Source organism: Penaeus monodon, chromosome 7 (assembly GCF_015228065.2).
Source record: "Penaeus monodon isolate SGIC_2016 chromosome 7, NSTDA_Pmon_1, whole genome shotgun sequence".
Lineage (NCBI taxonomy): Eukaryota > Metazoa > Arthropoda > Malacostraca > Decapoda > Penaeidae > Penaeus > Penaeus monodon.
Genome location: NC_051392.1, coordinates 16,150,764 through 16,165,921, shown reverse-complemented (window position 1 = coordinate 16,165,921; position 15,158 = coordinate 16,150,764).

The following is a 15,158-nucleotide window of genomic DNA, read 5'->3' as shown; positions in this document are numbered from 1 at the left end:
TCCCCCCCGGGTGTAAAAAAAAAATAATATGAAGGGGGGGTACAAGGGCATTTTTGATTTATCAACCTTTGTGGGGGTTTGGCGGGGGGTTTTTTAGGGTCCCCCTTTTTATAAAAGATGAATAAATAATATTTTAAATTTTTATAAAATTATTTTTTTCTTTTTAAAAATTTTTGGGAAATTTTTTTTTTAACCCCAATTTTAAAAAAAAAAAAAAAAAAAAAAAAATAACTAAAAAAAAAATTTTTTATAAAATTTATTAATTCTAAAAGGAAAACATTCGGGGGGAAATCACCCTCACCCAAATTTAATTTTTGGGGGGCCAAAAAAAAAGAAAGAACCCCCCTCTTCTTTCCCCTTTTTACTTTCCCCAGAATTTTTTCCCCTAATTTAAACAGGGCACCCAAAAGTTTTTTTTAAAAACCCCCTGGGAGCCCCTTCCCCAAACCCCAAACGAAGCCTATACTACCTTAAACCCCCGGGGATTAAAATTTCCGCAAACAACTTTCAATACCGATGGTTTTGGGAAAACACTTCCCCCCCGTTTCTCGGAGGGGGCGTGGGGGGTTTGTGGAAAAAAAACCCAAAAAAAAATTTTTTTTTAAAAAATCTATTTTATTTTAAAAAGTTTTCCCCCATCCCCTTAACTTCTCCCTCATCTTTAATCCAATAACAAGGGGAGGGGCCATGGCCACCCCCCCTTCGCTTCGGGCCCGGCCCCCGGGGGGGCCCGGCAGGCCCCCCCGGGCCCTCCAATTCCTTCGAAGGCCGTCCGGGGCCTTTTCCCTAGGTCCACATTTCCCTCCCCCGGGGGTTTTTCCCCCCAGGGAAACTAGGGGGTTTCCTGGGGGGAAGGGCCCCAAATTGCCTGATTTGGCGCCCGGGTTATGGGGCCCGGCCCCATCCTTTTTAAAGGGGGCCCGGGGGGAACTGGCCCGCAATGCCCCCCCTTTTCCCGAAAGGGATTTGTTAGAAAAGGCCCGGCACGACCCGCCCTTTGGTCCCCCAGGAAACTTAAAGGATTAAAGGGTTAACCCCACTTAATAAATTTTTGTTTGAAAAAAACAAAACGGGGAAACTCTTATCAATTACGTTTTGGAGATGAAATCCCAAAAGGCACACCCGGGGGAAAAATTTTCAAACATAAAAAAAATTTTTTAAAAATAAATTGGAAAGGGAAAAATTTAAAAAAAAAAAAAAAAGGGGGGTTTTTAGTTTTTTAAACAAAAAAATAAAAAAGAAAAAAACGGCGGAAAAAAAAAACTTTTCCCCAAAGGGTAAAACCCCACTAAGGGGGGGTTTTTCAGGTAAAGGGGGTTCTTATAGAAATTTGGGGTTTTTTCCCGAGATTTTAATGGGATGTTTTAAAAAATTTGAAAAAAAGGGGAGGGGGGGAAATCCCCCCCCAGCACCCTTTTCCAAAGGGGAAAAACTTTTAAAAAAGGGATAACTCCCGGAACTTCACCCCTATCCACGCTAACTTTTCCATGAAACCAAGGGTCCAGGTTAAAGTCCAAAAACGGGTTTGGGGCAGGTCCCTTTTAATTCCGGGCCCCTTTTTTTGGGGTTTTGTTTCATTTTTTTTAAAATTTTTTTTTTTATTTGGGTTTTTGGGTTTTATTTTCCGGGGGAAAATTTTAAAGGGCCCTTTCCAAAACGTTTCTTGAAAACTTTAAATTCTCCCCCGGGTTTTTTTTCCCTAAGGGAATTTTTTCCCGGGGTCACAAAACCCCAAAAAAATTTTTATTAAAATTTAAAAAAATTTATTTAAAAAAAAAAAAAATAAAAAACGAACCCCAAAATCCCAAGGGCGTGATATTAAAAAAAAAAAAAAGGGCCTCGAACACTTTTTTCCATATTAAAGCATCCGGGGGCAAAAGTAAGGGGGATCTAACCCCTTTAAAAAAAATACCCAACTACATACTTAACGGGAGAAGGGAGGGAAAAGTAGCTAAAAATTTTTTAAGGGTTTTGGGAAAGGGGGGACAAAAAAGAAAAAGGGGGAAAAAAGGGGGGAAAAAAGGAGAGAAAAAAGTTAAATAAAAAAACGGATCATTTTTTTTTACAGGAAAAAATTTTTTTTTTCGGGAAAAAATTGACAAAAAAACCCCCCATTTTTTTTTTTAAAAAGGGGGGGAAAAAAAAAATAAAAATTTTTTTTAAAAAAAAATTTCAAAATTAAAAAAAAAAATTTTAAAAAGGTCCCCTTTTTTTTTCCTTTTTTAAAAAAAAAAAAAAAAAAAGAAAAAATAAAAAAGGGAAAAAAATTTGGGTTTGTAAATTAATAAAAAAAAAAAAAAGGGGGGGGCCCATAAAAAAAAAAAGAATTTTTTAAAAAAAAGTTTTAAAATTTTTTTTTTAAAAAGGGGGGGGGTTTTCCCCCCTTTTGGGAAAAGGGGGAATTTGGGAAAAAAAGAAAAAAAATTAAAAAAGGGGGAAAACAAAAGGATTTTTTAAAAATTTGGGGAATAAAAAAAAAAAAAAGGGGAAAAGGGGGGGGGAAATTTTTGGAAAAAAAAAATTTAAAAAAAAAAAAAAAAAAAAATTGGAAGTGGGGGGGGTTTTTTTTAAAATTGGGAAAGGAAAGGGGGGGTTTTTGGGGGGAAAAATTGGGGGGCAGGCCCCCAAAAAAAAAACAAAAGAGGGCAAAAAAAAAAACCCACCTTTTTTAAGGGGAACCCCCCTTTTTTTACAAAAAAGGGGAAAGAAAAAAAAAACCCGGGAAAAACCAAATTTGGGAAAAAGGGAAAACCAAAAATTTTCAATAAGCAAGGGGTTTTAAAAACCCTTTTTTTTTTTTTTTTTTTTTTTTTTTCCTGTCCCCCCAAAAAGACCCTAAGGGCCCCCCCCTTCCGGGGGCCCATTTAAAAAAAGCCCCAAAGCAAAAAGGGCCCAACCCCCCGGGGAAAGGGGGGCCCGCCCAAAAAAACCCCCTTTTTTTTTTAAAATTTCCCGGGGGAAAACTTTTTGGGGCCTTTGGGAATTAAAAATTTTTCCCAAAATTTTACCCCCCGGGTTTTTCCCCTTCACGGGCCCCGGGAAATTTTTGGGGGGCGGGGTTTTTTCCCAAAACCCCGCCCCGGGGGGGAAAAGGGGTTTGGCCCAAGCTTCCTTTTTTCCCCCGGGGCCCAGAAAAAATGGCCCAAAAATTTCTTAAGCCCCGGGCCCCCGGAAAAAACCACGGCCCCCCCCAACAAAAAGGGAAAAAGGGGCCCCCCCCTTCCCTTTAAAAATGATTTAAAATGTTTCCCGGAAAAAAAAAAAAATTTAACCGAAGGGAACCCTTCTTTTCCCCAAAATTTCTCCCAGGGGCTCCTTGTTGGGGTTTTGGAAGGGGTTTTTGGGGTAATTTTTGGGGAAAAATTTGGGCCGGGGACCCCCAAAGGGGCCGGAAAATTTTCAAAAAAGGGGCCCCCCCCCTTTTGGGGGGGGCCTTGGGGCCCCTTTTTCGGGCCCCGGAGAGTTTCCCTTTTTGGGGGGAACCCCCCGGCCCCGGGGCGTTTGCCCCCAATTAAGGGAAAGAAGGGCCCCCCGGGGGGGGTAATGGTTTGGGGGGGGTGGGGGGGGGGGGGACCCCAAAGGGGGAAAATTTTTAAACAGTGACTCATTTAGGGGCAACCCTTTTTTTTGAGGCCAAATTATTGAATTCCATCCCGGGCCCCCGGGCCAGGCCTTTTGGGGGTTTGCCAGGGGCAAAAAAAAAAAGGGGGGGGGGAAAAAAGGGGGGGGCGGGGAAAAAAAACCCCCGGGGGGGGGGAAAGGGGAAAGGGGAAGGGGGGCCCGAAAGAGGGGGAAAAGGGGGGGGGGAAATTAAGCCCCTTTCCCTTTTTGGGTTTTTGGAAAAGGGAGGGGGCGGGAAAGGGCCCCCCGGTTTTGGGGGGGGGCCCCGGGGGGGGAAATAAAACCAAAAATTTTTAAAATTTGGGGTTTTTTTCCCCCGGGGGGGAAAAGGGGGGGCAAAGGGGGGGAAAAAAATTTTCCCCCAAATTTGCTTTTTTTTTGTCCCCCAATTTCCGAAGGAAAACCCAAGGCCCTGCCAGCGCCCTGCGGTCCTCGGGGGGGGGAAATTTTAAAAGGGCCCCCCCCAAATTTCCCAAAAAGGGGGGGGCCCGGCCCCTTTTTTAAGGGGGGGTGACCCCTTTCCCCAGGTTTAATTGCCCGGGGGGAAGGTTCCCCGCTGGGTCCCTTTTCGGCGGTCCCTTTTTCCCCCGCCTGGGGGGCCCCGGTTTTTTTCCCCCGGGGGTAGGGCCTTTCGGGGGGAGACCCCAAACCTCCACCCCCCCCCTGGGCGACCACTCCCCTTTTTTCCCTCCCCGGGGGGAATGCCGCATTTTTAAAAATTGGGCAACTATTGGGGGGATTCCCCGTATCGTGGTTGCTCCGATTCGGGGGGCGGGGCCCCCGGGTGGGAATCGGCCTGAAAAAAAACGCCCCCCAAAGGGGGGGGGCCCAACAGGGGGTTTTGCCTGGGGTTTGCCCCCCTTTAAAGGGACGGCCTGGGCCAAATTTCCAAAAAACGGCCCGGGGAAACTCGGGGCCCGGGGGTTTTTCCCCGGGGAAGAAATAAAATTGAATTCCCATTTTTGGCCGGGGAAACCCCTTCCTTGTAAAACAAAAAAAAGTGAGGGGCCCAAAAATTATTAAAAAACCCAAAAGACCACCACCTTCAGGGGGCCCCAAAAGGGGGCCCCCCTCAAAAAGGGGGGGTGGGGGGGGATTTAATTTGATTCAACCCCACAGCCCCCAAAAAGAAAAACCCAACCCCCGGGTGCGGCCACCAGGACAATGGGAAAAAGAAAAAAAAAAAAAAATAATTTGGGGAAAAAGCCGGCGAAGGAAAGAAAGGGAAAAAATAAAAAACAATTCCAAGAGGCTTAAAAATGGAAAATACGAAAAAGGGCTTAAAAAAAACAAAAAACCCCAAAGGGAAAAAAAAAAAAGAAAAAACAAATTTACGTAAACAATTAAAAAAAAGGGAAAAGAAAAAACAAAAGCAAACTGAAAAAAAGGGGCAAAGATAAAAAAAAATAAAAAAAAAGGGAAAAAGGGGAAAAAAGAAAAGTAAAAAAGAAAAAGCGAAAAGGGTTTTTAAAAATTAAAAAAAAAATAAAATTGGAAAAGTAATTTTAAAACGGAAAAAAAAGGGGGCATTTAAAAATTGTTTAAAAAATCCAGGGTTAACCCCGGCCAAGGGAGTTTTCCCACAAAATCCCCCTTTTTTAAAAAAAAGGGGGTTTTACTTTAATTTTTCCAAAGGGGAAAAAAAAAAATTGAAAATAAAAAAAATATAAAAAAAAAAAAAAAAAAAAAATCAAAATTTAAAATAAAAAAACAAAAACAAAAAAAAGGGAAAATTCCTTTCAAAAAAAAATACTAAAAACTTGGGAAAAAAAAAATAAAATTAATTTCTTTCTTCACGTAAAAAGAGAGATTTTAAAAAAATTGAAAAAGTAAAAAAGCCATTGAAAAAAAAAAAATTTTAAACAAGGAAAAAAAAGAATTAAAAAAAGTCCTTCGCCAAGTTTTCCCTTTTTAAAAAATTGGAAAAACCCAAAAAAAGGGGGAAAAAAGGTAATAAAAAAGGGGTTTTTAAAAAAGTACAAAAAGTGTAAAATAACGTTTGGGGAAAAAAATAAAATAGTAAAAAAAAGTTTGGCTCGAGGGGTGGTCGGTTTTGGGTGCCCGTGGGGTTGGGTAGGATGGGGGGAGGGGGGGAGGGGAAAGGGAAAAAGGGGGAAGGAAGGAAAGGGGGGAGGGCAAAGGGAAAAAAAAAAGGGGGAAAAATTTTTAGAAAGGGGAAAGGAAAGGGGAAAAAAAAAAGGGGGGAATAAAAAGGGGGAGGGGGAAACCAAAAAAACAGGGGAAAAATAGGAAGGGGTAAGGAGTGAAAGGGAAAAAAGGGAAAAGGGGGGGAAAAGGGGAAGGTAAGAGGGAGAAAGGGGGGGGGGGTGGGGGGGAAAAGGGGAAAAATATAAAAAAGGGGGGGGGGAATGGGAAAGGAAGGGGGGGCCCAAAGGAAAAGGGGGGGGGGATAAGTTTGGGTTTTGGGGGGGGGGGTTGAAAAATCACCCCCCCTTTCCCCCAAACCCCCTTAAAACCCTAAACCCCCCCTTAAAATTAAAAAAACCCCCCCCGTTCACCCCCGGCAGGGGCGGGAGCAGATCTTTAAGACAGTCTCGAGCAAAAATTGGAGAATTTTCCTCCCTTTCCCCTATTTGGCCCAATGGTGGCCCCCTGCCCCTCTGGGCCCGCCTTCTGCCTTTTGGGGGACCCCCCCCCTACCCCCCTGGGGAGGGGCGGGGAAATTTTTTCCCCCCCTCACTCGGGGCCGCCCCTTTAGTCAAGTTTTTAGGCTCCGCCTTTTGGGGCATTAAAAGGGGGGTCTCCCTATCAAAATTCCAATCCCCTCCCAAAATTTTTTTACGGGGCCGGAGTCTCCCCTTTCCCCCCCAAAAGCTAGGGCGAGGCTGTTTACCGGGCGGGAAACCGAAATTTCCAAAAGGCCCCCGAACGGTCCCCAAACCCACGGGCGAAGTGGGGAGGGCAGGGGATTTAAATAAAACCAAATGGGTCTTTTCCTTTTTTTCCCCGTTATTTTTTCCCACACTTTTTTTAAAAGGGAAATCGGGGAAAACGCTGGCACTCCGTTTTAAAAGGGGAAAAACCCCTTTTAAGGGGCAAAGGGGCCCCGGGGGTCTTGGGGACAGGGAAACCCGGGCCCCTTTTTGGGCTTTTCCTCGCTCCTCCGCTTACAGCCAGTTGTCATGTTTGCCAGGTCCTTCAGTTAACACATGCCCAGGTCATCCTTTTCATTTTAAACCTGTTTCGCACAATAAAGACCCCTGGCGTAGAAATATTATATATATTATATATTAAATATATTATATATATGAGCGTGTATGTGTGTGTGTATTGTGTGGTTTTGTGTGTGGTGTGTGTGTGTGTTGTGTGTATGTGTGGGGTGTGTGTTGTGTTGTGTGTGTGTGTGTGTGTGTGTGTGTGTGTGTGTGTGTGTGTGTGTGTGTGTGTGTGGTGGGGTGTTGAAGATGGGATTAGATATATAGATAATAGTATAATAGATAAATACGTAGATAAACGATAGATAGATAGATTTTATTTATTATTTTTGTAAAATATTTTGTATTTTTGTGTTTATATATGTATATATATATATATATATATTTTATAATATATTATATATATATGCATGCACATATCTGCCATTTTATGTGACTATGCGGCGCGCCCCCCACACAACACACACCCCACACACACACACACACACACACACATATCCTAAACAGGCCCAAAATTATTATGGTTGTAATTAATTAAGATTTAGTTTGGGTCTAGGGGGAATAATCCATGATAAATTTTGATGCATTTAGATTTTACTTCCATATATTATTTATACTTCGTGTTCTTAAGTATATCCAGCTCATTATAATTATGTATAGATTCTTAAAGTATTTTAGCTTTAGAATTATGCATACCCGTCATCTAGGGGTTTGTCAGATATTAGAATGATGTTTTCTATAATAAATTTCTCGAGTCACAGCTTATTAGTAGCTAGGTTAGTGTGTGAGCTGCACAGTTTCGATGGCTGGACTCCTTTGCCTGTTTTCTTCTTGTTTGGATTTGCTGGATATAAACCAGTGGTATGTGGCCAAGGTTTTTTAAGCCAATTAATAATATTCTTTGTTTGAATTTTGATATTGTCATATTTTTTTGTCTCAGATTTTCGATTACTTTATGTTTTTTTTTTTGTAAATTTCATAAAAAAAATGATGTTTTGATTTTTTTAAGGATCCTGCTTATTGTATTGATGATATGTTATTTGGATATGGGGTATTGGAAGGGGATTTGTACAATTGGGCACTGTGGGGAAATCTCTTCTAAATATGGGGATAGGTGGGGTTAGTCTTGGGGCGTTGACTCCTCAGGAGCGTCAACACCTCTTCTTTACGACTATCCTGTGGGCTGTGTCCCACTTTTCTATCATTGTTCTATTTATTGTTTATGTCTTGGTTGGTCCGCTCAACTTTTGTTTTTTTTCAGACACAAAACTCCTGAGATCTGTACGATTTATGTTAAAGTGTAGTCACCAACTGACCCGGCTAATTTGGCAGCCTGCTCTTTGTCATGATACCAGAAATGGCCTGGTTACCCTTAATGCTTGAATAATTTTTGGCATTATGTAGCTCCACAAATATATTGCCCAGTTCATTTTTGTGGTTTCTAATGATCTGATGGCTTTAAATTAAACTTAATGGATCTGTGGGTCATCGATAGCGCAAAGTCTAAAGCTGTATCAAAATGAAAAAAATTCGCAAGTTTCATATCCAAGACAATATGCGCACCATTAAAAACCTTTCAGTTTTGAGTTCCTGCCGAAAAATTGACCCATTCTACTTTAGACCTGTTAGGGTTTTTAATTTGCATGATAACGACTTTCTATCAATCCCCAAAATTTTCCTGCAATGTATTTTAGTAAAAAAACTTTTTGACATTTTTTTTTTTAATGATAGGTAGTTTCTTTTTGGGTCTAGGTCAAAGGGACCAAGAAAATTAGCAGAATTTGAATAGGTTTTTGGTGTTATTAGAGTTAGCCTGTGTCAGTTTTTCCTGTGTAAAAAAAAAAAAAAAAATAATAATAATAATAAAAAAAAAGGTTAAAACAATAATAATTAACAAAAAACAAAATAAATACTTTTTCTTTGGGAAATTTAAAATCCCCTGAAGCCCCCCATTTATGAAACATCCTGTTTTCCCGAGAAGCTGCTTTATGCTGGAATTTTTTAGTACAGTCATCGACGGGATGGAACGATCATGTTCGTGACAGAGGGGAACCATTTTTGGGCACATGAGAGGGTAAGCAGAGAGCCCCTCTGTAGGTTGGGTTGCGTAATGGGAGAGGACGAACGCTCCCCGATTATTAAGGCGTTAAGGCAATAAAAACAAACAAAGAAAAAATAACAGGGAAAAGGTGGCACAGTCATTAAGAACTCCAATCAAATCTTTTTTGGAAAAAATTTTAAAAAAATTTAAAAAACCGAGTACTAAAACAGCCAACAACGTGATAGATGGTAATGGGGCATCAATGCTTTTAATTTTTTTAAGAAAAATAGAGAACGGTATAACACGGTACCTAGAGATTTTGAGTTGGGGGGTTTAGTTTTGGGAAAGAAAGAACAACACGTGCTAGGTAATGGGGACGAAGCACTCGAAAGCAGCATTTTACACGATCATATCGAAAGTTGCAGATGCTATCGAAAAAATTAGAATTAGGCTTTTCCCTGTAAACACTTCATATCTGATTTTTTTATACAGGGCCCCATAGACAAAATGTATGGGGCATGCTTTTTACTATAAGGTTAAAAAACACGGCTTCTCAAAAATGCAATAACAAAACGATAAAAAACCAATAAAAAAGGAAAAAAGGAAGTTAAAAACCCACTGGGAAAAACTAAGAGCAATTGCACCCAAGGGCTTTTTGCTAAAATATTAGTTTATAAATTATGCAATTTTTTCCGATGTTTTTCGATCTCTGATCAACAGTTTCGTACAAATTAAACCCTCTACTAAAATGTAAATTTAGGTGATAGAGACTATCCAGTATTACCAAAGAACGGGAGTGATGTATATGTTACGCTACAGATTGTTCCAAAGCGCTTGTTTTGGTTCTTTGAAAAAATTTTTAAACTACTGTTATACAAAAAGGCCCCCCGGGTTATTCGACTACAAATTTAATATGTACCTGAATAATGTTTTGCAAAAGCGTAAAGATGCTCTCGAAAATTTCAGGTTAAAAGGGTTAAAGGGCAGGGGGCGTGATGTCCCCTTTAAATTTTTACTCTGTACCGACCCTCTTATTGAGGTTTGATTATACCAATTTTGGTTTATATGGGAGATAAATGTTTTCTGTTTTTGTGATCCCGTGAAAATTACCCCTATTGGTCCTAAAAATATGCTATGCAGAAATTTTTGGGATAAGTGTGTACTTATGCGGAAAATTTTGATCAATTTTTTAATCCTTTGAAAGCAAAAAAATTCTTTTTCAGTGAAAATTTTTAGAACTATCCCCTCTTTTATTGGAAACGCCCCTCTGTCAAGGGGGGAAACTGAAAACATCTCGGACTTTGGTTATCCTCAAGGGGTGTTTATATAAAAGTGACAATTTCGAAGTCTGAAGGTAGAAGCAGGGCAAAAAAACGGAATTCTTTCTTTTTGCTATGCAACCAAAATGTTATGTTTTTCAATGCAATTTCTATTTCAACCCAGCTAATAAATCTTCATCTGGGAAATTTTATGTCACTGTGTAAAATCCTGGGAATTGGGGTGTCACGTTTTATTTGATCTTCCTCAAGGTCCAATTTCTTCTACCACCCCTTATCAATTCTAGATGGAAGATAGAATGTTTGTTTTTTCATAAACATAACCATGAAAGTAATTTATTTCTTTCTTTTTCGAAATTTTTAATGTCACTGCAATCATACTGTGTCGAATATCATTAATAAATTAGAAAAAACTCGATCTAAACTCATGTGCATTTTAGTCATAATGCTAGTAGAACAAAACAAGTTTCAAGCAAGGTCGTAACCCGTGACTGGGGGGACCGACAATGATTAAGGAACTACTGGAATTGTGAAGGATAAATGCGTGGCATGCAGGCAAGAAATTGACACATTGCTGGTTCATTTGTGTACGCTTAAATTTTTTGTTTTTTTAATTTTTCTATGTTTTTAATCAATTTTAATTTTTTTTCCTTTTTTTTTTTTCTTTCATTTTTTAAATTTTGCTGTTTTTTATACACTCTGTGGGTTTGTTTGTAAAATATGATATCTAGTACCATTTTCCCCGAATAAAGTTTTTAAATTTTTGAATTTGAATTGAATCGACAACAGGGTATTTTAAAAGGGGGGGGGTAAAATTTTTTTTAGGGCATGTTGGTGTGGACATCCTGGGGACCCCATGTGCCTGCAAAAATATCCAAAAAAAATTTCATTTTTAGAGAAAGTTTAAAAAAATTTGTCAGAGGAAAATTTTTAAAAAAAACCCGGCAAGTTTTCCCTGACCAAAAAGTGCCTGTCTTTGTGGGAAAAGGGGAAAAGGGTGACTTTTGTCCCGTGTCTACCAGAAACCGTAAAGGAGTTTAGGGAAAGAGGGCACCCCCTTGGGGGTGCGGAAGGGGTTGGTTTTTCGCGGTCCCTTTTCCCAGGAGCCCCCCCCTTGGGCGAGGGGTGCCGTCTGGAATGGGTGGGGTAGTTTGGAGTCGGGGAGGGGGGGGGGAGTTTTTAGGGCCCAGAACATGTCGTGGGTCCGGGGAAAAGGGGGTTCGGGGGGAAATGGGAAGGGGGAGGAAATTCGAGCCGTTGAAGGCAGTTTTAGTTGGACTTGGCGGGGTTTTCCCAATTTTAAAAGGGGTTTTTTAATAGTTTTTGGGGGTTTGATTCCAGGGCACCTTTGAGGTTTTTTGGGGGGGATTAGTAAGAAAAGGTTTGGGGGTGGGGAGGGAAAACATTTGTGAATATTGGGGGGGGTTGGCACACGAGGCATTTTTGTTTAGGTTTTTTAGGGTTTGGCCATCCCTATTTAGGGGGGTGTTCTTGGGTTTTTAGGAGTTCGTAGGGGTTTATTAATTTTATGGTTTGGTGGAAAAATTTTTCGAAGAATTTTGGGGGAGAAACGAAATCGAAGGGAATGTTTGGGCTGCAAAAAAACGGAAGGGAAAATTGGACAGTGTTTTTTGGAAATTAAATTGGGGAAAATTACCTTTGGAAAAAGAGTCAAAAAATTTTTTCAAGGGGTTACAGACCTTTACCTCCCACGGGAAGTGGATGCCCACGGGGTGTGTTGGGGGGCTTAGCGTGCCTGCTTGGTGCCAGTGAGTTGCCATTCTTTGCTAGGGACTGTATGGCAGACCATCTCATGACTGCCACTTTAAAAAACTTCTATAGAAATAATAGGCAGGTAGAGCCCTCCTTTTCGAGCCTTAAAGCCACCTTACCCCGTCTGTCTATTTAGCACCTGCTAGACTGACCACGTTCATATCACCCAGCTATGGCATGACCCATGGGCCTTGTCATAAATTGTCATATGCTGGAGAGCCCATCTCTTGTGAGGTGGCTCTCCAAAAGATTTTCACAATACTGAGGTGGCAGTCACACACTCTTTAAGATTACAATGGCTTCAAGTGATAGTAGCCAAACCTGAACAACTGGCCCATTCCTCTCGACCGAAGGCCAAAGGAAATTAAAAGGTCAAGGTTTAAATCCGTCCCCTCTCCGAAACGAAGGCAAAATGCGCGGTCGTGGCTAAAAGATCGACAGGACGATCCTCCCACGATCGTGTGAGTCCATCAGCCAAGAAGTATCCGCCCAAGAACGGTGTCACTGTCCTTGACGTTTACAAGCCTCCCAGTCACGAATCATTAAGATTCGTGTCTCTGCCCCAGAGGAAGCCAGAAACTTCTACAGTGGGATTTGATGTTTAATACATCGGTCCCAACCTACAATATTGAACCTGAGTGCTTTATTCACATTGAACAATGCCTTAACTGTTACAGGTACGAACACAATAAACACATGCACAAACACACACAGATGCTCCTGTTGCGGTGGCAAAGGTCATTTCTTCGCCAAATGCAAGGAGAGCATCAAATGCTGCAACTGCGAGGGTCGCACATTGCAGTTAGCGGATCCTGCCCCAAACGGAAGGAAATACTCAAAGCAAAACGAAATCAGATTAGGGAAAACAAAAATACTGCTCCCTCATATGCCACAACAGCCGCCACACTACCTGCCCAGACTAGCATAACCCAGACGACCTGCATCAACCTCCGGGACAACTCTGCCTCCACCTCCCCAATTCAACAACACATTCACAACTAAACACAAACCCATAAAATACAAGCAATCTTACATGTAGTCTCATTGCTGCTAAATACAATGCTAAAAATTAGCAAACATTGTTCCTATCATGTTAGAGAAAAACGGTTTCCCACCATTGTTGTCCCAGAGGAGATCTTCGAAGACGACAATTTATACATCCCTGAGTACGCTACATCACAAACAACAGCAACTGAGGTGGCAAACACTAACCCAGAGCCTCATTGCTCCACACAAAGACACCTCGTTTTTGCGAACTACCACCACAACGAATCGAAAGAAACTGCACAGCACTTAGCACTACGAACACACGAACACGAAACCGCAAACAGATATCACCACCAAACAAGCACGCTAAAAAAGACAAAAAGAATCCCCTATCCTGCAGCCCCATCGTCCGCCATCGTATGGAATGACCCACCCTGTGACGAACGAGAGTAGTCGAGTCCGTTCTCGAAGAGTTCCCTCTCCCTTTTGAGTGGAGCGCTGGCCGTGCTCCTTTCTAGGGGCGCTTGACGCGCGAAGTTTGCGAATTGTCGCTGTATTCCCAGGACTCGCGCCTGGTATCCCCCCTCGCACGACTCAGGAACCGCTGATCCGAGGCTCGATCACGGAACCGCTTACCGGGTCAGGTGACGCACGCAAGGGACAACTACGTACAAATGGGTCTTCCCAGAGTGGCATGCAACGATCGTTTCAAGACAAATGTTAAGGTCTTCTTTTTTTTCGATCCGTAATATTTTTTTACGACGTTCTAGAACAAGACGCCGATGTTGTCCGACTGAATTTATAGCCAATCACCAAATGACTATAGAATTTGGTCAATATGGGGTTTTTTTTTTTTTTTTTTTACACATCCAACAATAAGTGGATCTGATTGCAAATGGGGTCCTGTATCTCATAAATCCACCATCACTCATGAAGTCCTCACCTTCTCATTCAGCACCCTTGCATTTCATGTAGTCAGGTTAATCACGCCGACAGGTCCCATTATCCTTTCCACTGCCTTATAAAAAACCAAGACTAATTTGCCTCTTGCTGCTTCAACAAATTATTCAATTATACAAACATCCCAGTCTTCTTTGCCGTAATATCAACGCTACCCACACGACACTACACCCAGAGTCACTACCAATGAACCGGTAAGGGCAACTCCTTCCTATTTTTGAAATCCAAGACTCCACACATAGGAACCCGACTTCTTCCCCTCATACACAAATAGAGGAAAGGGCCGCCCTGATCTGGTTTTCGGGAACAGGGCAACACTTTCCTACCACACATACCTACACCCATTCCGAAGTTTGTTCAGACCACCATACCATCATACTTAAATTTCCACATCACCCATACTAAACAAAGAAAGCGATCTTCCGTATAAACAACCAGACTGGGAGTCATTAAATCTAAATTAAATAACAAGACTTTGATTTAATCTTGACGGGGCTTGATTCCCAAACATAGAGGGACATTTGGAATTACATCTTTGCCTTCATCTCCTTAACTATACTGAGCACATCACAGGGCTTAGTATAAACTCGCGTGATCATTCAGCTGTATGAAAGGACAAAAACGTCTCCTGACCTGTTTTTCGAAGTCGTTTTACTCAAATTTTAAACAGATTAACTATGTGGCGATGACGTATCTATTCTACGAAAACACGTCTTGATAACGAGCGACAAATATATTGGACAGATTTTAGTTTAAAAAGTAGAATGCAACGGAGTTCACGATCCACGGGAGATTCTGGCAAAAAATTTAACAATAAAAGGTGTAACTCCCCCCCCATCTTCTCCTCATTCATAATAACGCGAAGTTTCAGATCCCGAGATTATAAATTTCTGAAGAGCACTGGGCCAAGTTTTTCTAGACCCTCACCCTCATACGCCCTTTTCACGTCACAGAAATTCAAGAAATTGATACCTGGAGTCAAGAGACAGGGTAGAGAAACTAACCCAGAGCCAATTTATCCGACTAGATGGCTGGACGACACCTGCGACTCACTCTCGTGTGAGGAGTAACAAGAAAAAATAAAGAGGTTTGCCATAAGGCTCCTCACAGATTGGATGCTATGGTCGTATTTCATCCTTCCTGAGAATCTTTAATGGCAAGTTTTGACTCATCCTTTAACAGCGCCTCTCTCGCTTACCGCTAAGACCTGCTTTAGTGCCTCTTTCCTAAGCCACAAAAAGACCGATTGACCTAGCAGTTACCGCCCTATTATCTACTCGAGACATTAGGCAAATTTTTCGAAAGAAAAAATCATAAACACTC